Genomic DNA, 25,919 nt, shown 5'->3' on the forward strand with positions numbered 1-25,919 from the left:
AATGTTCTGTATGTTTGGCTTGGTGTGTATTTGCTCCAAGGAATTCTGCCACTTGATGCGGAGTATTGCAGAAGTAGTTCTTGCCATTATGGGTTAGCCTCAATCTAGTGGGATACATCATGGCATATTCTATCCCCACCTGTTTCAATTTCTTTTTTACTGTCAGGAATTTCTTGCATGCCTCCTGAAAAGTTAGCTTGAAGGCAGGGTATAGCGATATTGTGTTGTTGTTGAACACCACTGTCTTCAGCTCCCTGGCCCTTTGAAGCACTGTTTCGTGATCCCTGTTGTTTAGTATCTTCGCCACTAAAGGTCTTGGCAGAGCAGCAGAATGAGTTTTTGGTGCTTGTGTTCTATGTGCCCTCTTATTAATCATCAAGCTGGAGAAGCTGTCCCTGACGAAACATGTGATGAGTAATTTCTCTATGTAATCTTCCATTCTTCCTGTGTTGGCAGATCGTGGAATTCCAAGAATTCTTATGTTGGTCAGCCGAGATCTTGCTTCAAGGTCCTCATTTTTTGCAGCAATCACTTTGAGTAGTTTGTCCATTTGTTCAGTTTGTTGCGCCTGATCATCTTCCAGAGTCGATATCCTGTTTTCTGCTTCCCCCAGGCTCCCATCTTGTTTTTCAAGTTTCTGTGTAATGAAATCCATCCTGGCGCACATTCCATCCATCTTGGCTTCAATTGATGAGAGGCTACTTTTCATTGTTATTATCAGTGCTTTCAAATGCATGTCCTCTGAGTTATGTGCCATCTGGTCTCCTGCTTCTGCTTCAGGGTCTAGTGCTTGTCCACTTTGCGTTTTTTGCACCTCGAACGGCAGCATTGCCTGTTTTCCATCTGTTTTTCCCATTTTTGTTTATCCTTGGTGCTTTACTAGGAGAGGTGTACAGCGTGTACGATCTGATCAGCCTATTGATGGGGCCTCATCTACGATGTACGGCTGAAGTTAATTCAACCTGTGTGTCTCTGTGTGCCCTTGCCTACCGCTCCTCAGTTTTAACAATCAGGTGTACATGAGGCACGTCTTTAGTGCGATGTGTGGATTTGTATTGCGCTATTCGTGGTGTGGCGCTCCGTATTTTGGACTTTACTTCATCCCAATCGTCCAGTCATAATTTTGGTTTTCAGTTCTTCCACATTATGAGGACAATGCTCCTCTAGTCTTATGAGTCGCTCTGTTTGAGTGTTTTGTAGTGTGTGTCTTTTCTGCACTTTTCTCTGTTCAGTGGCCGGTGCACACTGAAACTTTATACACAACTCAAAATGGCGGGCGCATCTCGTGTTTTGTATTCTTTGCTACACTGCGTTTTTTTTCCTTTGGCCAGCTTTAACCTTCGTTTTGTCTGTACAGTTTATGTATATGGCCTTTATTATGCCTCAAGTCTGTTGTTTGCTGGGGCAGAGCTAGCTCGCAACCAAGATGGCTGCTTGAGCCGAGAGCTCCCCCGTCTCCGACACTCTCCTGAAAAATATCCTGCATGTAGCTGACCTCTAGAATGTCTTACCTGCCTGATCTGCGTCCCTAGGCTGCTGCGGTCGGTGCCTGGCGAGTTTCCGACTGCTGATCCCTGCTAGTTGGGCTGTGACGAGCTGCGGGGCCTAAGTGCGCCTAAGATCGGAGTGAGGCGGAGCCTGCTGTGGCGGTGTGCGCCGAGAGAAGATCTGTGCCCCCGGGTGGCGGTGACCTGCTGGCAGTGGCCCTGGTGTCCGACGGCACCTGCGGGCGTCTTTCTACCTGACTGCTGCCTCCTGCCGGGCTCTGGTATGTTCCTGGTTGCTGTGGCGAAGGGCACATTGCCGGAGGAGCGGAGCCTGCGTGGCGAGATAGCCTGCCTGGCGGCGGAGGCGTGCTGCGTGAGCGCCCGGCGCCTGGCGTCCCTGTGGAAATCTGGTGCCCGGCGGCCGCTCGCTTCTGGGCCGCGGCCCTGTGAGCTGAGCCGTGGCGGAGAGGGCTCGCCCCAAGATCTGGGGGCAGTAGAGTGCACTGGTTGCCCCGTCGGTGGCGGCCTGTTGCGGACGGACCCGACGCCCGGTGCTGCCTTTGGTCTGCGACCCGCCCGCACTTCGCTGCTGCCCTCTGCCCCTCCCTGTGGATTAGTGGCATAGAGACTGCCGACGGGGGCATTAGGAGGCGCTACCTCTAGCGGACACACTGTTGCTGCTGTGGACAGGCTGGGGAGATGCTGCGGAGACTACCGAGCGAGGGGACCGGCGCTAAGGACCCAGCTGCGATGCAGAGGCGACTGGATAGTGTAGTGGTGTACTGGTGATGGGCCGAGAGGCGCAGCTGGGCCCCTAAGAACTGTGCAACATCTGGATCTCCACTGTATGACACCAATGAGACACCACGGGGTGCATCACGACATACTGGCAGTAAGGTGGCGTGCCATGGGTGGTACGACAGGAGCTCATTGACATTGTGCGCGAGCTCAGAACTGGCAGTGGGGCAGCCCTCATAGAGCGACTCTCCCTGCTAGTACTGCGACGGGCACCCCTGCCATCTTCTATGGTACTATTGAGTTCTACAGCCCACGCCCAGTGAAAAGTATTGCTGCCCCACTTGGCGCCTACCGAGTGCATTTGGGGATTAGTGCTACGAGCCACCCGGGCGAGGTTCCGACGGCTGTGATAGTCACCTGAGAGGGCTTGTTGGTGGACTTGACGCACTGTCCCTCTTCTGTTCAAGTGAGATATCCACCTAATACCTGCTACAGAATCGTGCCTTGCCGTAGCTACCCTGCGGCTTGAGGTCCATGCGCCTGCTGCACATTCAGTCGGTGAGGTGAGAGTTGCAACCCTGGTGCTGGCGGCCCTCGGGCCCTACGTTATTGACTCTAGTTTGTCAGCGGCGGAGCACTTGCTAGTGCCGTGATGGGGCGCACAGACAGGAATCAACCCAAACTGTCCTTCAGCAACAAGAGTTCCAAATCCAGTGATCCCCCACCGGATGATGACCGCGCTGAGGCAGAAACAACATGAGGCTCGTCACAGCAAGATATCCGCAGCATCCTCTTAGCCATGGAGAAGGGCCTACAGGGCGGGATCGCCTCACGGGGATCAAAGATGGAGGCACTCACCTACCGCATGGACCGGATGGTGGAAAGGCTAGATAAACATGCTGAACGGATCGACATGTCCGAGCGCCGCATCGTTGAGGTGGAGGAAGCACAAACGTCTCTTGATACAGAACACAAACAGCTGGGCAGAGTACTCCAACTCCTGCAGAATAAAACTGAGGACTTAGAGGCCTGTTCCCGGAGATGCAATCTCTGCATTACAGGTTTGCCGGAATCCACACAGACCGGGAATATGGAGATATTCGTGGAAAATCTCCTAAAATCACTATTGGGAGACGCGGCGTTCTCAGGGATGTTTGTCGTTGAGAGAGCGCATCGGTCCCTGGGCCCAAGACCAAAACCAGGGGCACCCCCGCGCCCAATAATTGCTAAACTGCTAAATTATAGAGACTGCGATGCGGCACTGAGGATTGCCAGGGAGAAGCAACCACTGACCTATGAGGGCTCGACAATCTCCCTTTTTCCTGATTTCACTGCAAAGGTGTAGGAGGCGCGGAGACAGTTTGTACCAATGAAACGTCAGCTTCGAGAAATGGGCACAGACTATGCAATGCTATACCCTGCGTAGCTGCGGGTCAACAGGCAGGGGAAGTCCATGATCTTTACCGGCCCCAGGGCTCTCCAGAAGGCCCTTAAGGAATGGCGCAGAGAAAAGAAGCAACCTCCAGACTACGAACAACACGCGGATGCTATGGAAGGCTCCTTGGATGAACAGGACTGAACTGCGGAATTGTTCGCTGAGCGGTACACGACAAACTTCTGTTGCTGAGAGCTAGAGGGGAGGAGCTATTAGAGTCTGCTGTGGGGAAAGTCTTTTCAGGGACTGCCTCGGGTCATGCATTGTCTTGTGTGCTCTTCCAACATTCCTGTCAGATAGGGAGCGAGGGGGATATCTCGAGTCGGCGCCAGAGCTGCATTATTTGATGTTTCCAGCTGAGGGGCGCCACTAGCGTTGTTGCTGACATTATTTTCTGGTCCTGCCGAACAGCGCTTTGTCCTGTTACAATGGCAAGCGCTTGGGTGCCACATGCGCTCTGACATGAGGAACCCATATCTATGGCTGTGATAACTGGCTGCGAGGTTACTTGGGAGGGCACAGGGCGCTGTTGTATCATGAGAGTGACTGGGCAATAGCTGAGACCACACGCTTACTACTTTTTTGTTTAGGGGACGGGGTACATTTGGACGAGTAGTCTCTGTTTTCTATACTGCCGGCTACCTACGCCCCGTGTGAATTACACTTCCCTGAGCAGGGTTTCATTTTGTTTTTCAAACTTTTCCGGGTGGGGGGGAGGGTTCTTGAGACATGCGGTGGGACGGCAAGAGAGAACTGGTGGGTTGGGGGGAAGATCGCTGCCTGGTTGGGGTAGGGCAGGCGTGGGTGGATTTCGGGTTGAGGGGGTTCGGTTGCTCTCTGAAGTTGTTGGGATTGGGTGGAATGTTTACAGGTTCTATGTGTGTTTTATGGACTTTTTTGCTCAGACACTGAACAACATGAACGGCTGACATATGCACGGGCTACACCACACTGCCTTCTCCATCTACTGCTATTCCCGGGATGGCACGGCCGAGCAACACTTTGGATGCTATTACATTACTGACGTGGAATATTAGGGGTCTTAATGACCACCGCAAAGTTAGGCGAGTCTTACACTATCTCCTGAGACATGGAATTGATGTAGCGCTGCTACAAGAGACCCACCTGCGTCCGGACAGCCCGACGCTGCTTTACAGAGCTTCTTGAATAATGTACACGCGGAGGGATTCACTTCAAACACCAGGGGAGTTTTAACGTGGGTGAACCCAAAGGCATCACTGAAATTTACCCCAATAGCAACGGACAGTGAGGGACGGTACACAATCACAAAATGCACTGGAAAGGATATGGAGTTCCATATAGTGAACACTTATGGACCTAACTACGACCACCCCACTTTTTACACTGATCAAACTGCTAGGGTCAGAGAACACTGTGGAGGACACATCCTATGGGGGGGGGTGACTTTAACATGACAAGACAGCCCTCACTGGAGAGATCAGACGGTCCCAATCACCGCCCCTCGGCCTCTGCCAGAGTGTTAGACGTGGAGATGGATCGACTGGGGTTGCAAGATATATGGAGATCTCGACACCCTACTCAAGGGGTATACACACACTACTCAGCACCGCACGACATTCAATCTCGGATCGATTATTGGTTGTCCACTTCCCATCTTCTTTCCCTGGTCCGGGCGTGTACAATCCTTCCGCAATCCTTTTCGGACCACTCCCCTGTTCTTATCACATTTACCGTGCCGGCGAAACGTATCCTACCATTCGCCTGGCGCTTCCCTCCTTACTCCCTGTTGGACGTCGCCTTCAGGGAAGAGCTAGCCACTGCTATTGAGGAATTTTTTAACACCAATGTTGGCTCTGTCGATTCGTTCTTGGCGGTGTGGAAGGCTTTTAAGGCGGTCATACGGGGAGTCGCCATCTCTAAACATGCGGGGGTCCTTCAATCCATCCGGGGGCGACTGACACTTCTGGAGAACAGGCTTAAGGACATTGAGGCACGACGCCTACGGGACGATGGTGAAGTCCTAACTGAGGAACTCGCCCAAACGCTGCACGAGTACCATGAGGAGGCTGACTCCAAAATCAAGCATCTGGGAAAGTATGCCACGGCGCGATCCTATGGGGGGGGGAGCGCCCCGGGTCGGTTTTGGCACAGCTGACCAAACAGCGTCGGAGTGGTGCAGCGATTCCCAATATGAGATCTCCTCAGACAGACGAGCCCCTATCTAATGAGCAGATCGCACACTGTTTTTGGGAGTATTATACATCTCTTTATGCCTCTAGAGGCCCTATCCCGGAGGAACGTATTCTTGACTACTTGACTCATATTGAACTGCCCTGGCTGTCTAACTTGCATCGCAAATTCCTGGTTCAACCCTTCGAACGTGAGGAAATTGTTCTGGCCCTGTCGGCAATGAGACCTGGGAGTGCGCCGGGTAGTGATGGATTAACTGTGTCATTCTGCAAGACATATTCGACCTATTGATCCCTCGACTATTGACGCTCTTTGAGAACATGGCTGAGTCAGTTGAAGTGCCTCCCACGATGCGAGAAGCGATACTTATTGCGATCCTCAAACCTGGAAAAACCCCCGGGAGACTGTTCTTCGTACCGCCCGCTATCGTTATTTAAATGTTGACGCGAAGATATTTGCAAAAATATTCGCTTACCGCCTCAGCCCACTGGTTGCCTCTCTGGTCGCCCCTGAGCAGGCGGGCTTCGTCCCCAGTTGCAACCTTACTTACAATTTGCGGACTGTGTTTGCGGCATTCCAACATACCCGCCCAGATGTCGCTGCTGTTGCGGTCTTTTTAGACATGGAAAAGGCCTTCGACTCTGTCGAGTGGCCTTTCCTGAGACAAGTCCTGAGTCACATGGGGGTGGGGGACCTCTTCCTCCAACTCCTGAACACGCTCTGCGCGTCCCCTACGGCCCATGTTCATATTGGGTCCCTTACCACGGACCCCGTTAATATCGGTCACGGCACAAGGCAGGGGTGCCCCCTTTCCCCTATACTCTACGCTCTAGTGGCTGAACCTCTCGTGTGTGCACTACGCGAATATCATGGACATCGGGGTATACGGTTCCCCACATACAATTTTATTGTGTCCACATACGCAGACGACACGCTATTATATGTCTGCGACGCGGAGGTAAACCTACCTCCGGTGCTAAGTGAAGTGGTCTTATTCAGCTCCCTTTCGGGGATCCACATAAATTAGAACAAATCACTCATGTTCCCGCTCACTCCCGTCACCAAGAGACTCGAACCGGAATACCCCATTCGGTGGACCACAGATGCGGTGCGGTATCTGGGGATCCGGCTACACACAGACTCGGAGATGGTTCTCAGGGAGAACTACGGGGTGGCTGTCTCCAAGCTGGAAGACGATATTACCAAGTGGATTAGCCTCCCTTTGTCCGTGATGGGCCGCATTTCCCTCATGAAAATGATTGTGCTGCCTTGGTTTCTGTTCCTGATCCGGCTACACACAGACTCGGAGATGGTTCTCAGGGAGAACTACGGGGTGGCTGTCTCCAAGCTGGAAGACGATATTACCAAGTGGATTAGCCTCCCTTTGTCCGTGATGGGCCGCATTTCCCTCATGAAAATGATTGTGCTGCCTTGGTTTCTGTTCCTGTTCAGTAACATACCCATGGTCCTATCTAGCCTGTTTTTTCAACAACTGCACTCGCTTATAATTCGACTGGCATGGGCCGGCAAGCAACCCAGAGTTGCGTGGAAAGTCCTTACCCGTCCTTATGCTGAGGGCGGTCTGAATGCTCTGGACCTTGAGCTTTATTACCGAGCCGCGCAAAGCGCACATGCGGATATTCCGCACATACGTATAGAATCGATCATCGCTGCCCCGGTTCCTCTCCCCGTGCTGATGTCTTGCCCTCGTGACCGCCGGACGGGTTTCCTGGACTCCCTGAATGTGGTTTCCCACGCCTGGCATCACATGATGGATGCACAGGCCTGCAAGCTCTTGTACGCCCGAAGGCCCCCTGGCCTGGTGTTTGTGCCTCGCCCCATGTAAGGATAAAGGTGTGCTGGCAGCGTTGGCCGCTCTGGACATAAATCACATGGGTGACTTATTCTCGGATGGTAGGGCTCGTTCCTGGGACAAGCTGGAGTCGGAGGACACCACATGCTCCCTCCTTCCCCACTTTCAATTCCACAGGGTCTGACATGCACTTAAAGACCTGCTAGGGGAGGACATGGCGGAACCCCCGGTGATCACGACATATGATTATATCATTAACGCCAAGACTTCGACCAAGTTAATAACGAATCTATAGCGAATTGCTCTCTCTGAGAGAACAACGGACTACGCTAAGCCTCGTTTGGCATGGCAGACTGACTTGGCTGTGGACCTACCTGATGAAACGTGGCAATACTGTTGCGCCAATACCAAATAAATATCACTTAACGATCGCCACCGGCTGCTGCATTTTAAGTTTTTAAACAGGGTTTATTACACCCCAGAACGGCTCTATCGATACGGACTTCGGGAGAGCCCACGTTGTGAGAGATGCGGAGTGCAGCTGGCTGATTTTTTACACGTGTCCTGGTCCTGTCCTAGAGTTTTCGCTTTTTGGTGCACAGTCTATGAGGAAGTAAATAGAATTTCGGAACTTTAACTACTCCCAACTTCCCTGCTAGGTATCATGGGGGCCCCCGACTGGTTTTGGGATCCCGTTTGATATACCCTCGGTGGTCTACGCCTGGATGTGCTAAGTGTGGCTATGTTTCTATTGTGTGTAAGTCCTGATTTTTGTTTAGGAAATGATGTCATTCTACCTGACTTGTATGTATATACTGCATTGTCGCTGATTCATGCTTCTAATGTCTGTGCCTGTACTTCGTTCTTCTCTGTTTCTTTTTTGAAATGCCAATAAATAAATTATATTAAAAAAAAAGTCTGTTGCTTGCCGCTAGTGGTGTTCACCAATGAGAGTGGTGGTGAATCGTTATCAGATTGTCCAGATCGCGCTTTCTGCAGCGGGGGTCTCCCTTCACATTTCTGCCTTAATCGCCTATGCGCCTTACTCGGTGTGTGATGTTTTCTTCAGCCCCTCGCCGACTGTCAGGGCGTGCGGCAGCGGACTCTCGATTCTACCTCTCAAGCCGTCTAGCATAGCGGACTCTCTCCCGCTTTCGCCATCAGCTCTTTACCGTCGCCAGCGACGCACGTGCAGCCTCTCCACGTCCTCTGGCAGGCCGCGTCTCGTCACACGTTGTCTCTCAATCACTTTTTCCTCTTGCCAGCTTCCGATCAGGTACGATGCCGCCTCTCTCTTTCCGCTGCCGTTTTTGTGTAAGTTTGAGTTGGTTACATTTACCAGTCACAGGATATTTTTGGATTGAAGTCCCGGGCGGTCAGAGCTTCACTACAGTGCAGCCATCTTGTTAGCCCGCCCCCCCTACAGCCCCCAGGTGTACAGACTTTCATATTTCATTTCTTTCATCAATCTTTCGGGACCTCAAGGGAATTCTGTCTCACATTGTTTTACTGCCACAAGTTTTGGTTGACCGTTGGTAGCACAATTAGAATTACCCACTAGTGAACTTTTATCTCATATTTTTACATTTTTCTGGGTTAACATCACCGGGTTGGGGTGTTCCACCCTGTATACTATATAGAATATTTACAAATTCAGTATTTGTCTTTTATATTTATATAGTCCCCTGAAAAAGGGATTTCCTAACCCGAAATGCCATGGGCGTTTCCATCAACAGAATGTTCAAGGAATTAGTGTTTTATTGAACAATACAAGATACTCAGTTCACAATCCTTTCAAAACATTGGATGCTGTTGAACACTTACACAGTTCCTGGTTTTTTTTTTTTTTTTTTTTTTAAATCTTTTTATTAACATTTTGCACATTTTACAGCATATAATCATAGCAATGCCTACACACCATGATCAGTTAACTGCAAGTGTTACATTATCCAGTACTCCTCCGTAGAGAAGGGTGGACAGAGGTGTGGTTTAGCATAGGTTAAGAGTAGACTCCTGACAGTGCCTGTACAAAAGGAGCAGCAGCGCATAAAAATCTTGACTCTAGCTGGCTCGTGTAGATTTCAGACGCGGTGCAGCTTAGGCCAAACTGTGGACATAGGGTACAACAAAAGGAGGACAACTGAAGCAAGGAGGGATGAGGGTGTCACAAGAGACGTACTGGCATGCCTAGTATGACCGGGAATGCCAGCTCCATCCGAACATAAGGACCACAGAATGTTGCAAGGAGAGGGCCATATCTCTTTGGAGGTCGGGGCTACACATCACCTCTGCCAAGGGGGGATTGGTTGTGTGTGCTTGTCTTGAATATCACCCTGCGTTTCCCCGGTGTTAGTGACCACTTCCCGCAGCTTTGACACCATGGTGTCCCATTGAGATGCTAGGGGGAACTTTCGGATACCAAGCAGGTTGATGCCCGATCTGTTGTCTCCCAGTGCCACCGGTATATTGATGTCCTGGCTGGTGTAAGCATATCATTAACGCCAGTGTCTGTGCCCATTGTCTGGGTATACTTAGGTTGCAAGAAAAAGAGAGCAAGTACATCTGGTAGAGACATCTATCCACATATTCCTTCTCTTGGACTTCTCCCCAGGCACCAGACTGGATCTCGAAATGTATTACAGCAGTATTTCTGTGCGTTGGTAGAGGGTGGCACAATAGCAACGTCGTCCTCCGGGTGTGACGTCGACAGAAAGCATATAAGCCCTCCCCTCATGTTCTGAGTCAGTTTCTTCTAGTATGCGCTTACAACGCGGATCTGGTAGCAGTTACTAAGGCTGTTTTTCGGCCTACTTCAACGTTTTCATCAATGGAACTGTGCCTTCTACCTCTATGTCTACGTTTCGAACCTTGTGGGTCCTGTGGTTGGCACAGCTCAGCCACAGACCCTCACTCTATATGTATGTGGTGCCTGGGTAACACCATAACTCAGAGGAGTGTAACGCCTGTTGTATACTTCGACCGAAGCCACTGCAGGCTTGTCGGATAAAGCTCCTAGGGGCGTGGCTTTCGCTGCCTTCCAATAATTTCTCTCAACCCTAGTCTCATTCCCGGTTCAGGAACAGAGGTGGGAGCACACCGCTTCAACTCCCAGCAAGGATCGCCCCTGGCATTGTGGTAAATGCTGTTTCAGTTACTTGCTTGCTTCAAGAGTGTTTGAGTGCTTCTCCACAGTTGGCGCAGATAGTGCTGATCTCTAGACACGTGTTTCTGGTTCTTTAACCAACATCAGTAGAGATTACAGTCTTACAAATTTGGGGTTTGCTGAGTAGGCTGCCAACATCTTTCTCAGGTCAAGTACCTCTCACAGGCGTGCGGGTGCTTCACCCACGAGCTCGTCAGCTCCATGACTCACGGGAATACTATTAAACAGGAACAGAGATGGGAGCACACTGCTTCATCTCCCAGCAAGGTTCACCCCTGGCATTGTGGTAAATGCAGTTTCAGTTACGTGCTTGCTTCAAGAGTGTTTGAGTGTTTCGCCACAGTTGGCGCAGATAGTACTGATCTCTAGATAACTGTATACTTGTAATAGTGATTTTATAACACACTAAGTATGAGTTACTATCTATATGATATGAATAAATGAAATGGTGTTTGTATAAGTGTGTAGCTGAGCAAAAGTAAGTATGATCAATTGTTTGCATAAGTGAGTAGAATGACTGCATACGTGAATAGGATGTATGCTGGTGTGTAATGTTGATGTAGGTGTATAAGTATATTTGATAGTGTTCTATTGATCTTTGTCAGCATGTATGAGTGAATCTATAGGTAAGTGTTTAGATGTGTGTGTAGATCTAGGAATCACTGAGTGGGTTTTTAGAAACTTATATTGGTGTGACCCCACCAGGTAGGTCGATCCCCCTCCGCACAGCACGGCCTGTGTGTCCCCTGCCCCAGCTGCCGCTGCTGAGGCAGTTCGAGGCCCTCCACCACCCGCAGGCTACCACCTCCGCCTCATCCCTGGTGGCCAGTGGTAGGACGTAGTAGGTTTGTTCATCCTCCGCTTTTTGCTTTATTGTATTGCCTGTATTTTCATTGTTGTGTCTGTGACTGCTGTTGTCTGTCTTCCCCCGCTGCTGGTACGTGTTCCATGCCCCTTTTTCTTCCCTCTGTACCCCTCGCTGTCCCTGTGCTCTCTCAGCCCGGTTTTTCCTTCTGTACCCCTCGCTGCCCCGTGTCTCTGCCGGTTTTCCCTTCTGTTCCCCTCGCTGCCCCCGTGTCTCTCTGCCCATTCTGCCTTCAGTTCTTAGCTGTCCCTGTATTTCTGTATTCTGTATTTTGCCTCTGTGCCACTCGTTTTTCTGGTATTTCTGTGCCCCTTTTGCCTTCTTTGCTACTCATTCTTCCCTCGTTTTTGTGCCCCTTTTGCCTTCTGTTCCACTCATTTTTGTGCCTGTCTGCCTTCTGTGCCACTCGTTTTTCCCTCGTTTTTGTGCCCCTTTTGCCTTCTGTTCCACTCGTTTTTTGTGCCCTTCTGCCCTCTGTTCCACTCGTTTGTGTGCCCTCCTGCCCTCTGTGCCATTTGTTTTTCCCTCGTTTTTGTGCCCCTTTTGCCTTCTGTTCCACTCATTTTTTGTGCCCTTCTGCCCTCCGTTCCACTCGTTTTTTGTGCCCTTCTGCCCTCTGTGCCACTCGTTTCTCCCTCGTTTCTGTGCCCCTTTTCAGGGGCGTAACACAGCCCACACAGTGCGGGGCCCCCCCAGGCTTCACTATCCAAGGGGGGCCCTCATGCCCCCAATGCTTAAAAAAAGAACAGCTTGTGGAAGGCAGCCTGTTTTCCACCGAGCTAAAAGCATTATTGCCGTTTGCTCTGTGAGGCCTCGTTCTCAGGAGCTGAACAGGGCCACAGACAGGAAGCAGCATTCTAACCTCCAACCCCCCCCCACCCAGGAGTGGGGGGGCACTCTTCAGTAAAGGAAGGGGGCACCCTCGGCTAGGTGAGAGAGAGGCTTGCTCTGAAGCAAGCCTATCTGTCTTTAAAGCAGCCTGCACCGCTTTGACCCAGGACTGAAGTGAAACAATGTTTCAAGGGACATTGTTTCTCTTCAATCACAGCCACGAGACTGGAAACAGGATGGGGTGGGGGCCCCAGAGAGCAGGAGGCAGCACAGAGAGCTGACAGGGGCAGGAGAAGGATTGCAGCTCCCTCCAGGAACAGGATCTGCTGGGACCCATTGGAAGGTAAACACGCATTTGCAATATATAATATGGTTTTGCAATATATGCATTTGCATATATGCAAGTCATATATGGTTTATGTTAGAATTGTAAGTTGTGGATTTGTGTTGTGTGGATAGGATCTGCGTAGTGAAATAATGTGGCATGGTGTGCAATGTAATTATGTGGAATGTTGCTACGTGGCATAGACTGGATTTATGTGGAGAGTGTTTATGAAATATGGAGTAGAGAATAATTATGTGGAGGTAAATTATGTGGTGCTGAGTGGTATTATGTGGAGTATAATTATGTTGTGTGATGAATTGTGTGGGGATGAACTGTGGAATTGTGTGACGTGTGGAATTATGTGGCATGGTGTGGTGTATAATTGTGCGAGGTGGAATTATGCAGCATGTTACAGAGTTGCATTTTGTGGAGGGTAAATAGGTCTTTTGCAGTTAAGTGTTAATATGTTGTGTGAACAGTGGCGGCTGTTGAGTTTTGAAAGTGGGAGGGCCTAAAAGTTGGGAAATGAGTGTTGTATCGCAAGTGAGCAAACAAACAAGCCCAACTGAGAACATTTGGGATGAGGGGGGGTTCCATCCCAATAATTATTTTAGGTAATGAGCGGTAATAGAGAGATGGGAGGAAAGGATAGTGTGTGAAGGGGGCATTCTGCCGAAAGAAGGTGCAGGCACAGGGAGGAGGAGGTGTTAGAAGGAGGGGAATATAAAGGGGAGAAAAAGATGGGAGAGAACAAAAGTGTAATTAGGAGAGGGGTGAGCAAGAAGGAGGGAGTAATGTAAAAAGGTTGAAGTATGTAATAGAAAGAGATCTGGGAGAGTAGGACATTGTAAAAGGGTGAGGAAGGAGGGGGAAAGCAAGTGCGTAAGTTTTGACTTGGTTGAGAGAGAGAGACAGGCGGGTCTAATGGCCAGTCAGAGAGATAGGGGAATGGACAGCCGAGAAGAAGCAGAGAGATGGAGAGAAGATAGTGAAAAATGTGACAGAAAAAAGAGGAGTTATAGGCAAGTGATGGAGCAGTGGAGCGTGAGTGAAAGTTTGGAGCGCATGAGTGAGGGTGTAACGGTAGAGAGTAGGGATGAGCAGGAGTACAAACGTGGAGAGAGTGGAGGCAGAGTGGGATGGGATTCAGCACTTCCTGGTACAGCGCGATTGGCGGTTAGTCAAGAAGCAGATGAGCGGCCCCTCTTATTGAACCTCTGTGCATTACTAAATATGAACTGCCCTTGTCTGGCACTGTGTGCCCTGCCAACTCTGGTACAGCACTGTGCACACGATCAGCCTCTATGCAGCTTTGTGCACACAGTCAACCTTTGCAAAAAATAGTGCCTTCTTCTGTACCAAGTTACAAAGCTCATAAGTGTCTTTGTGTGTATCCCTGAATGTGCTGAGGTTGAAAGGGTGCAGCAAAAACGATCTCACTTTGTCATGGTGGGGAATAAAGTCATTTTGCATTAAACACAGGTGATAACCATATATTGTATTTTGATCACCAAAACCCTTTTATTTTGAGCACTGTCAGGATCACAAATCAAAGAAGTGATTGGCATACGGTATGCTTCTGGCAGTGACATACTGTATGCAACAGGCACATTTTCACAATTTGACAGTTCACTACCAGGAAGAGCAGAGAGTAACTGTTTGGAGTGATGGGGGGTGGGATAAAGGAGATGCTGTGTTTGGATAGATGACCCTAACACTATACTCACAGGCACGAAGGCTAGGTGTGGTCAACAACAAATCTATCAGCTTTTAAAAAAGATCATATGAAGAATCACTTCTCGACAGTTTCCATTTAGCAACCATTTCACCCATGAGTAACTTTCACCTTCAATCTATGTCCTGCATCTATTCGAATTTCAGCATAGTTCTTAGGCTGGCTGATCATTATTTTTCGCCTATGTCTTCGCCAACTGTCTGTAAAATGCTTCAATGGACTAATGGCACCCACTATAGAGATCTGTGTGAAAACTGAAAACTACAGCTTCACATCTTGCAGTGCCTACTAAACGTTGCATCCTTCCAAGGTCGATTCAGAGTAAGTGAACAATAATAATACTATTAGTGCCTAAAGATGGAACCAATCGTCAAGTGTGCGTTTGTGACTGTACTAATTATTCCGCACACAGTTGCCCTGGCATGTAGGTTTGAACTCTATAAAACCCTGACTAAATGAAATAAATAACATTGTGATGAATCTGCCAGACGAGTCACAGAATCACAGTTGGCACAGCGTGTCCTGAATACATTCCAGTGGATTGGACATTATCTAAATAGTATTCCATCCATTTATTTTGGCCTTTTAAACATCAATACAAAAATATTTTACTGGAAAAAGAGCTGGTATGGACGCTCTGAAATCTTCTAACTTTAAAAAATAAGTAAACACAGTTGTGGTTCACAATACTTGCAGGGGTGGAGGCTGGGGGAGTTGAAAATTAAAATAAAAACTGACCTGGCCGGGTACGTACCGCCTCTGCTCCTGAACCAGGGTCCAGCGTTGGTGCTCTTCAACAGGACAAGCTGCGTCACTGGCAACCCCTCTCAGCCAATACTGACGCTGCTCCAGCAGCACCAGGATTGGCTTAGCAGGGATTCTCGCTGCCCTGCAGCTCATTAGGAGACCGAAGGTTGCAGCGTTGATCAACCCTCGCTCTCCTAATGCGCAGCCACCAGCCACAGCTAACACTAGTGCGCATTACTGGGTTGGTCGGAAAAAATCTCTGACCTAAACCCAACATGTGCACTTGTGCTGCTGTGTGCTCCGCACCACCCTCTGGTCTGACAATGTATGCCAGTCAGCATGATGCTGGACCGCCGGTGGGCGGTCCAGTGTGATGCTAAATTGGCACTTAAGTGCTGTGGTGTCATCGTGTTGGAATCTTAGATCCCGGCTTCTCCATGCAGAGCGGCCGTTTTTGCACACCGCTCCCCAAAGGGAGGCGGAAGTTATCCCGGGTCACAACATCACCCACTCCAGAGCTCCGGTGCCCTTCTCAGGAATCAGTCCTTGCAGATGTCGCACTCAAAGCGGCTGACATCGTAGGGCTGCTGGTGCATGGGCAAGCGCCTGCAACAAATCCTCGAGAGACCTAACTTTATGGACACCCTACGGAAATACGGCAAAATGTTGCGGGCATAGTAAAGGGGCACTCATTACAGGACTACCACACAGGCAGCTGTACTGCATAACGAAAATTACTGCATCATGTATAGGCGACAGGGAAAGCACCAGTAAACAGACGGCGGCCACATGGAAATACTACACCAGCTTTGATTAGCAGCACTGGTACCCGAGGAGGCTCGATGCCTGTTATGTATGATTTTGCATTTCAGTGCGGGGATGCGGATCACCGCACTGAAATGCGTTAGTTTAACACCAGATACGTGGTACTTGGCAGGGCTGAATTAGGTGGCGTGGATTTGGACAAGCTGGGCATGCTAAGGCTTTTATGTCATGGAGTTTAAAGTGGACGTTTGTCTATTTTTCTTTGTAAAAATAATATGGGCTGTTTCTTTACCTTCCGGCACATTTCTGAACAATTTGTTAAGCTAAATTGTATTGTTGCATTGTATGCGCATGCAGATCTGGCCGACATGCAAAAAATTATCTTACGTCTCAGTATTAACTGCCACACTTCTAAGTTGTAATTCCAATCCGAGAATGAGTTACCTATTTGCTTTAAAATGACAAGTAGTAAAACAAGTAAGTGCTTGTATAAGTAGCAAAGGTTTTAAAGGGACTTGTTACGTGCAAAGTATTGCTTTTCCCAGTTCATGGAAGGGATAAAAAACATGTCCAGAAAATAATAGGGTTGACTGGATGGTGCGATAGCAGAATATTAATACATGTGGATCTGATGAGGACTGCGAGCAGCAAGTGCTTGATACGCTATTTGCATAAGTAGTAAATTCTTTATTTAGATATAAAAACATATCTTTAAAAGATTGCACAAATCACATTATGTACAGATTTATAGATAAAAGATAATAAAAGAATAAAATGTACCATAAGTTTGTTAGTTAAAAAACCTTTCAATTTGTTAACTAACTCTCCCCGTTATTGCAAGGTCTATTAGAGAGCAGGTTCCGTCTTAGCAGTCAGCTATATGGCCTCAGAAATATCCATTTTATCTAGATTGCGATAAGCGTGCTGAATAAATTTGGACAAGTTTATATTTAGAACAATGTTATCTGGAGACAGAGCAGCGATAATGGCGTGCCTGCAGGTCCGAATACCAAGCCTGTTCCATTCTGTCTTGAGCAGGCATCGGCGCTGGAGATTGAATGAGGGACAGATGCAGAGCACGTGCAAGATTGTTTCTGTTGCTGACCCGCATCCTCTGCATGTTGTGTCTTCCTTCTTGCGACGCCAGGTGGGAAGATTTTGGAGAAATCGCCAATCTCGCAATCTTAGGGCAATCAGACAGCGCTTTAGATAAAGTGCAAATGTCGTGGAGAGATAGGCCGCAGGGGTCAATCGTTTGTAGGAATTAACTACCGCCCAGGAGTGACTGCGTTTCGTGGCAAGAGCTTTGTCTGAAGCCAGAGATTTCAGTCTTACGCTTTTTTTGATTATGGTTTTAAAGACAGTCTGACTGGGGTTGAGGGCCCAAAGATCGGCAGCTGACATTTGATGAATGTAATCATTTAAAAGGTGCCCGAATGTTCCCCCTGGATTGGTCTCGTTTATTTCTTTCCATATTAGGGATTCTAGCGTGCCTGGTTCGGCCTGTCTTAATTTGTGACATAGCTTAAGGTAAGTACCGACGTTAGAGGCTTCATAGTTGGTTAATCCCAGTTCTAGTCTGATCTGAGCAGGGGAGGCAACGCTCGGTAAATGAAGTACCTTCCTGTAGATTTTAGTTGTATATTTGTTAAGGGCGATATTCATTTTGCCTTTAAAGATCTCTATGCCATAAGAAAGCGTTGGCCCGATTTTTGCTCTGAGAACTTCTAATAAAGGGGCAAAGGTTGGGCCTGAAAGTTTCTTTGATAACTTGGCTAAGGATACCACTAAAGCCGTAGTTTTAGCTGCAATCGCACTGCTTTGCTTTGAGAAGCTGCCCCTTGCGTCCAGATGGATGCCTAAATATTTATATGACTGGCCAATCGAAAGGCTTGTATTGTTAATTGACCAACCACCGCCACTATGGTGTTTCTTGCCAAATGGGACTATCAGGGTTTTCTCCATGTTGATTTCTAGCTGGTTGTCAGACGTGTATTGTGATAATTCAACAAGGAGCCTTTGTAACCCTACTCTAGTGAGGCTAAACAAGGCCTAATCGTTGGCGTATAACAGGTTACATAATGCCGCACCTCCTATTTTGGGTGGATGGCTATTTACCTTGTCTAGAGTGCTTGACAGGTCGGCTATAAATAGGTTAAAGAGGAGTGGGGCCAGCACGCAACCCTGCTTGACACCGCGTGAAGTCATGATTTTTCGCGAGAGATGTGAGCCGGACCCTAACTTCACTCGGACCCATGTATCAGAGTAGAGTTGAATAATTGGGTTCAATATTTCATTTGGAATGCCCCACTGAGTCAGTTTTTTCCAAAGGGCCGCCCTGGGCACTCTATCAAACGCTGCTTTAAAATCGACAAAGCAGCAGAAGACCATCCTGTTTGTTGATAAAGCTTTGTCGATTATAGTGGAAACTGCCAGTAAATTTGTCATAGTTCCTGAGTTGGCAACGAACCCTGTCTGGTTTAGAGGAATCAGATTGTGGTCCTTTGCCCATTGCCTTAGATCCTCCAGAATGAGTCCTGCAAAATGTTTTGCCTCTATGTCCAGTAGGGCAATTAGTCTATAGTTGTTGGGCATAGCTCGTGAGCCGGATTTGTAGATGGGATGAATTATTGCGCCCCGCCATGAGTCCGGGATTGTCATTGTTCGCAGGGTGTAGTTAAAAAGATTCAGTAACACCATGGACCAAAAAGGAATGTCCGATTTAAAAAGCCTTTGTGGCAGGCCATTTGGGCCTGGTGCTCCATCTTGTCTCCCTTGTGTCACTACTTTGGTGACTTGTTCCTCTGTTAATGCGTATACAGGGGTAAGTCCCTGATTTGTGTCCAAAGAGGTGTCCAGTGAGTCGTCTTCTGTAGTCCCGCGTCCCATGGATGGTCTGGAACTATCATGGTTATTTTGTGCCTGGAAGTGATCTGTTAGATATGTTACCCATTCTGCTTCCTGGATATTTGCAGAGCCAGAGTTTGTCAGGTTTAGGTGGGTGCGGTTAACAAGGTTATGCTATTTGCATAAGAAAATACTATATATTTTTTTTCAAGGGGGGAGGGGTAGCTGCGGGTGGGAAGAGGCAGGGTGGAGGGGGGTGGGAAAGGGGCTGATAAGGTCGGAAAAACAGCACAAAAGAACAGATTGGAAGGAGATAAAATATGCAACAGAACGGAATAAGGGGGTAAAGAGTATGGGAAAAGAGTACAACCAAATATGGCGTTAAGGATTGCGACAGTGAATATATGCGGAATAAATGAAGGTGGGAAAAGACAGATTGCTAAGACTGGTTATGATCTGCTTACAGGAGACGCATATTATGGGAATAGAAAAATTTAGATTGGAACAGATGGGATATGAGCTATTGGCTAACACAAGTCAGGATACAAGAACAAAGGGGGTGGCTATACTAGCAAGGAAAGGGGTTATTAAACTTAGAAGAAAAAAAGAGGATCTTGAGGGGAGATGGGTTATAGTCGAAGTGGAACCCACTGCTGGCAATTTACCAATTGTATCTGTATACGGCCCAAATGATGATAATCCTGAGGTGTTTGAATGGTTAGATCAGGAACTGGCACTCTGGATAGAGCCAGTAATTTTGTGTGGCGACTTTAATATTAATGGTTTGCATGGGCTGGGGAAACTAGGAGGGGGGAGATATGATGGGCGAAAAAAGAAAACATGCAATGCAGTAAATAATCTGATGCAGAATAACGCTTTGTCAGATGTATGGGCCAAATATAATCCACTTGGGTCAGGGGTTACCTTTTATTCAGCACCTCATAGAACGATTGCCAGACTATATTATATTTTAGTGTCCAACGATAAGCTAAATGGGGTTCAGATGGAACGGCTGCCTAGAATGATTTCGGATCATAATATATTGGTAATAACCATGCCAAGGATAGATAGAGGGAGGCCCAAACCCTATACCTGGACATTTGAGAGAAGGCTGTTGAAAGAGGAAGGCTATATCAATAGGATGAACGATTGGATTACACAGTTCTGGGAAATTAATAGAGGTTCGGCTCCAGCTAAAATAGTCTGGGATACATTCAAAGCCGGGATAAGGGGGGAAACTCTGAGTTTCACTTAAAAGAGGAGTAAGATGGAGAGAACAAGGATGGATAGGTCGATAAAAGAAATGGACAGACTAGAAGAACAACTAAATAGGGCAGTGGCGAGGCAAAATGCAACAATTATAGAGGGCCTTCTATTGGAGATTGAAGCCAAGAAAGCAGAGACAGGAGAAGCGCTGGCGGAGAAGGCAGCAGGGAATTACCTTGCTAAGAAAGAAAAGTGTTATGAGTATAGCGAGAGGGTAGAACACTTACTGGCTATCAGAATTAGACAAAACATGGCAGCAGGTGAAATTAAAGAAATTAGCAATAGTGCAGGAGAAATTGTAAATAAATTAGAAGAGATTCAGGAGGTATTCAGGGAATATTATGAGAAATTGTACGATCAGAATGTAGAGGATATAGGAGTAGGGTGCAGGGACTATTTGACAGGGGTACTACATGAGAAATTAGATAGCGAAGAAAGAGACAACCTAGATTTGCCTTTATCATTGCAGGAGCTTAAAATGGCAGTGACTAACTTACCAGGGGGCAAGGCTACAGGGACAAATCAAATACCAGCCGAGTTTTATAAAACATTCTGGGACAGGCTTGGGAAGGATATGCTGGAGACTTTTAGACAGGCACAGTTACATAAACTAGCACCACAGTCCTGGGACGACGCAAATATTATTGTGATCTTGAAAAAAGATAAACCCCCATTAGATCCAGGGTCATATAGACCTATTACTCTCCTGAACGCGGATGCTAAAATGTATGCCAAAGCATTAGCACAAAGATTGAGTAGAGTTATTGAGAGACTAGTTAGCAAGTCACAGCATGGCTTTATTCCCGGGAAAGGGACTACTCAGCATACTAGACAGCTTATTACCATACTAGATGTTGCTGAGGCTGCAGGAGACCCTGTCGCAGCCATATTCCTGGATGCCGAAAAAGCGTTTGACAGGGTCTCCTGGCAGTTTCTGTGGAATGTCATGGACTGGTTCGATATAGGCAAAGGATTTATCAGTGCCATACAGGTATTGTATGTGCAGCCAATGGTTAGGGTGAAAATAAATACCTCTTACACTAAAACGGTAAGGATTAGACGCGGAACCAGGTAGGGCTGCCCGGCATCGCCCTTACTATTTGCCCTATATCTAGATCCGCTACTTAGGAGACTAATTGGGAATATTAACATCTTGCCGGTTGTATTACCGGAGGTAGAATATAAAGTCTTCGCCTACGCAGATGATGTGGCATTGATAACGACAGACCCAGGAAGGGCTTTAAGAGAAATAGAGCAGGAGGCAGTACATTTTGGGGGTCTATCAGGATACTCGATTAACAAGGGGAAAACTCAGATTATTCTGAATGAATTTACATCTTATATAGATCCCAGAGTGGTAAAGGAGGCAGTGTATCTGGGGGTAAGGGTGTCAGCAGACTTGGCGGATTTAGTGAAGTTAAATATGGAACCACTATTAGCTAAGGTAAAAAACAATACAGAAAGAATTCACAACCTACATTTGACGTTAATGGGACGCATAAACGTAATCAAAATGGTCACATTACCGAAATTTCTTTATCTGTTTAGGGCTATACCTCTTTTCTTCGAACAATTTTGGTTTACTAAGTTAGAAGCAATTCTTAATAGGCTAGTGTGGGCACAAGGGAAAGCCAGAAGGGCTTACAGATTTATGACACTTACACGTGAAAAAGGGGGTGGGGTGCACCGGATTTTAAATTGTATTACTGGGCTGCAGCTTTGCAATACTTCCAGGGATTAATAGGCGGTGGGAATGACTTCATAAATGTGTATAGAACTGTACTGGGGGAGGGTGCGGTCGATGGGCTCCTGAATACAACAGATTATAGACTTTTTAAGCATACAAGGTTTAAGACCCTAAAAGCTGCATATATGATTTGGAAAGGGGTAGGAAAAAAGCTGGGAGTTGGCAGGTTTAACAGATACACTAGACTATCAGCTAATGAAACTCTCCCGGGGGATATCTTCAGGGACGGAACCATGAGAATTTGGAATGATAGGGGCATTAGGAAAATAGGAGACCTCCTGGATATCGAAGGGGGGATAATACAATTTGAAGAATTACAAAGTAGATTTCAAATACCCACTAATACCTTCTTTAAGTATTTACAGGTGAGGAGTTACCTGAGGGATAAAAAGGGAGGTATGTTAGGATTCAAACACTGCAGGCTTTTGGATTATATAGAGCAAAGTAAACAGTGCACGATACGTCAGTTACATGCAGAACTGTATGGATATAAAATAGATGACAGAGAGAAATTTTCAAAAAAATGGATTGAAAAAGTGGGGACCTCCTCTGATGGATTTCAGAAGTCCCTAGATTTAGGAAGATCAGTTTTATGTTCGGCGACACTGCAGTCACAGCATTATAAAACATTATTCTGCCTTTATCATATGCCGGCAAGAATAGCGCAATGGGGTGGGGTGGAAGGTATAACTTGCCCCAGATGTAATTCAACTGAAGCTGATATAGTACACATGTTCGCACATTGCCCACAATTGTATACCTTGAAAAAGGCTATAGAAGACTTTCTGGAGAATTCACTGGATATTAAGATTAAATTAAGTAATGAATTGTTATTGTTGGGGGTGGAGACGGAGTATGAAGAAGGCCCCCTAGAGTTTTTGTTTATAGTGGCAGCTGTATATCGAATTAGCAATGCACGGGCCTGGCTAGACAAGGTACCTCCAACATTCCAAACTTGGATAGCAAGATTGTTAGCCTCATATAATTTGGAGAAAGCAATATATGAGAGGAAGGGCAGAAGGGCAAAAAAATTGGGAGGGGAGATGTGGAAACCTATTACGAGTTGGAAATCTGGGCAAAACAAGGAAGGGGTTGGGTAGACAGCTGTATGTAGGAAAGGACAATCCTTGGGTTCTGTTTTCTTCCTTTTCCTTTCTTTTCTTTTCTCTTTTCTTTTTATCTTATTTTACCTGTAGGGTCTGGTGCAAGAATGTAATTGTATCTGTATCTGTTTCATAATATACTGGGATATATGTAAAAACATGCATTTTGTGCTGTAAAGCTGACTGTAATAATTTGGGGGGGTAAAAATGCTGTGAAAAGATTATAATAAAAATATAAAAAAAAAAAATACAATATATTTTTTTTGTTATCCTCCCTTAGTTATTAGTAAAGAAGGGGGAAGAGAAGCATTCACCGACAGCATTCGGTTAGTCTTAGGGAGGCAAAGAATGCTGTGGTCTGTGGTAGATGCCGCCCAGAAGTCAGAGGGTACATGTGTCAGGAGCTGCCATTGAAAGAAGTGGAAATGCGCTTTAGACATTGCCGGTATTGATGGCTACTGTGCGGTTGCAGACTTCTCTGGGTTGACAGTGGGTGGGGAAATGCTACGTTGTCACTATAGGTTTAATGACATGAATCGTCCATTCTCTCTGGTGTTTGTCCTTGGGGTACTTGCTGACTGGTGCTACACATGGGATCAGGTTTGCCTCTGACAGGAGGTATGGTTTAGTGGGGTGCATAGTGTAAATTAATGTTGGCATGAGGAAACAAAAATAGGACCCTTTGTACATTTAATTTTGTTGTGTGCATCATTCAGAGGATGAAAAGTAGCAGGAACGGCTTTGATGCCGCAGAGGCTAACAGGAAGATCTGTTTTGGGGTGGTCAGTTGAAGAGATTGTTTAACATGTTTTAAACTACAACAGTGGCATTGGGGAGGGCAGTAGCTGAAAGGCTCTGTCTTTACTGGTAGGCAGCGGTTACATGGGGACCGGCCATCAGCCTTTCTGTTGGTGGTGGACAGGGGAGCAGTGGGCGGCGGTCATAGGTTCGCAGTGACATCCGAGGGGTGGTTTTAAAGGCGGGCGGAAAAGCATAACTGCGGGTTTCTTAGGGGCGAGAGTAGAGTTGATGGATGCGTTAGTAGCTGGCATGAAGGCAGTGGTCTGTGTTTGGAGGTGGTTAGCTGAGCAGGCTTTGATTGAAGGTGGGTCATTAAGTAGGAGGATTTGTTTGGTGGGCGGCTGGAGTCAGTGTTGTAACTTTGCTGGAGGGTGCAGCAGTATTTACTGATGTATGTAAATCACCTGATGAAAGAGCGGATGTGACAAATGGAGGAACCAGAATCCTTTTTAGGTCGAGCTAGAGTACGCATGCGTCTAGCTTGACAACTATAGCTGTCTGTCTCCTGGGAATCTGAGGCAGGGTTCGGGCACGAGCGTCGACTTCACCTCGTGGGCGCGCACGCCCAGGCCGGCGCCGTGCCCATCCCCTGCCTCAGATTCCCTGATGTCTGCAAACACAGCCACACTCACGCAGGCGCACATACACAGCCACAGGCACACACACACACTGCATACACACACGCACCCCCCCTTAAATAGACACCAGCGCACACAGACAGACACAGCACAGACACACTCAAACACACAGACACACGCGCGTACACCCCCACCCCCCACTCACCCCCCACTCACCGGGCTCTTTCCGCGTGTCCCTCGGCAGCCAGCATTCAGCGTGCAGTGTTCCAGGACGTTCTCCCGGCAGTTCCTTCCTGTTTCTTTGCAGGCCCCGCCCACATCCCACGAAGGATGCCTGACTTCCGCTAGCACTCCTTGGCATCTCATTCCTTTATGTGTATATTGGCTCTCCTTAACCATGCCAAGTCTCATCTATTTTGCTCAACATCCACGAATCCATGCGTTTTCATGCCCTGTAGAGGTGAGCTTCTAAAAGGGCAGTAATCTTAAGCATATATATTCATTGTTTGCCTAGCCCAAAACTCTACCTCCGTGCACACCGCGCTAAATATGTAACGCGGTGGCTGCGATTTTGTTTTCTGATGCGCAGCTACCAAAAAAAACTTTGTTACATGTAGCCCATCACAACATGCTTAGTGCCAAATGTCCGCCTGTGAACTTAGCCGATGTTGCAAACAGCATCACTTTGCATTTTGGGGGTTATAGTTGTGTTTCGCTCGTTAGCCGTGTCCCCAAACATACCTACCATGCTTAGTACTGTTGGTTAAATGAGGAGCGACTGATTGTGTCACACATTACCGCCTCCTAGTTAAGAATACAGATTACCTGTCGCAGCACTGGCAGTGTCCTTCTAGAGCAGCTATTTAAGTCGCAACATTCATGCAAGGGACGGGTGCACTGCGCAATAATAGTGCAACTTTGTTTTAGATAGCGTGTCATGCTGCCGTTTCTGTGCGCTATAAATTACAAGTGTCACCATTATTCATTTCCGTTCTTACGCCACCTCATCACTGCATGGCGTGTTTAATGGGTGTAGTTCCATGTGTAGAGTATTTTCGAAGGCCTTTTCCTTCGGTGAAAGTACCTCAGTTCTTGGTACTCCACGGAATCAATCTGTGTGCTCTGCAGCAAGGGTGGCGCTAACCAGGGCTCCTTCACCTGCAACTCCTGCACACAAAGTGGGCCCTGCGGGACGCCTCTGCAGCCAGTGACAGAGCGAGGATGCTATGGTCCCTTATGCAAGCGGGCACCCACCCACTGTTTAAATAGTGCAGCACAGATATATATGGGTGCAGAGGGCCCTTCTGATCTCTCATCCCCGGTGCAACTGTACTTGCTGCGCTATCAATAGCTACGCCTCTGCCTTTATGGCTGACAGCTGTCGAGCTGCGATACGGGAGGCAGGATTAGTACTAACACATAAAGCTGCAGTAACTTTACTTGTAGCATGACCGTCTTACACCGTATTTTCTAATGTTTACATTTTCCTAGCGTTCTCATG

This window comes from Lissotriton helveticus, chromosome 8 (genome assembly GCF_964261635.1).
Source record: "Lissotriton helveticus chromosome 8, aLisHel1.1, whole genome shotgun sequence".
Taxonomy (NCBI): Eukaryota; Metazoa; Chordata; class Amphibia; order Caudata; family Salamandridae; genus Lissotriton; species Lissotriton helveticus.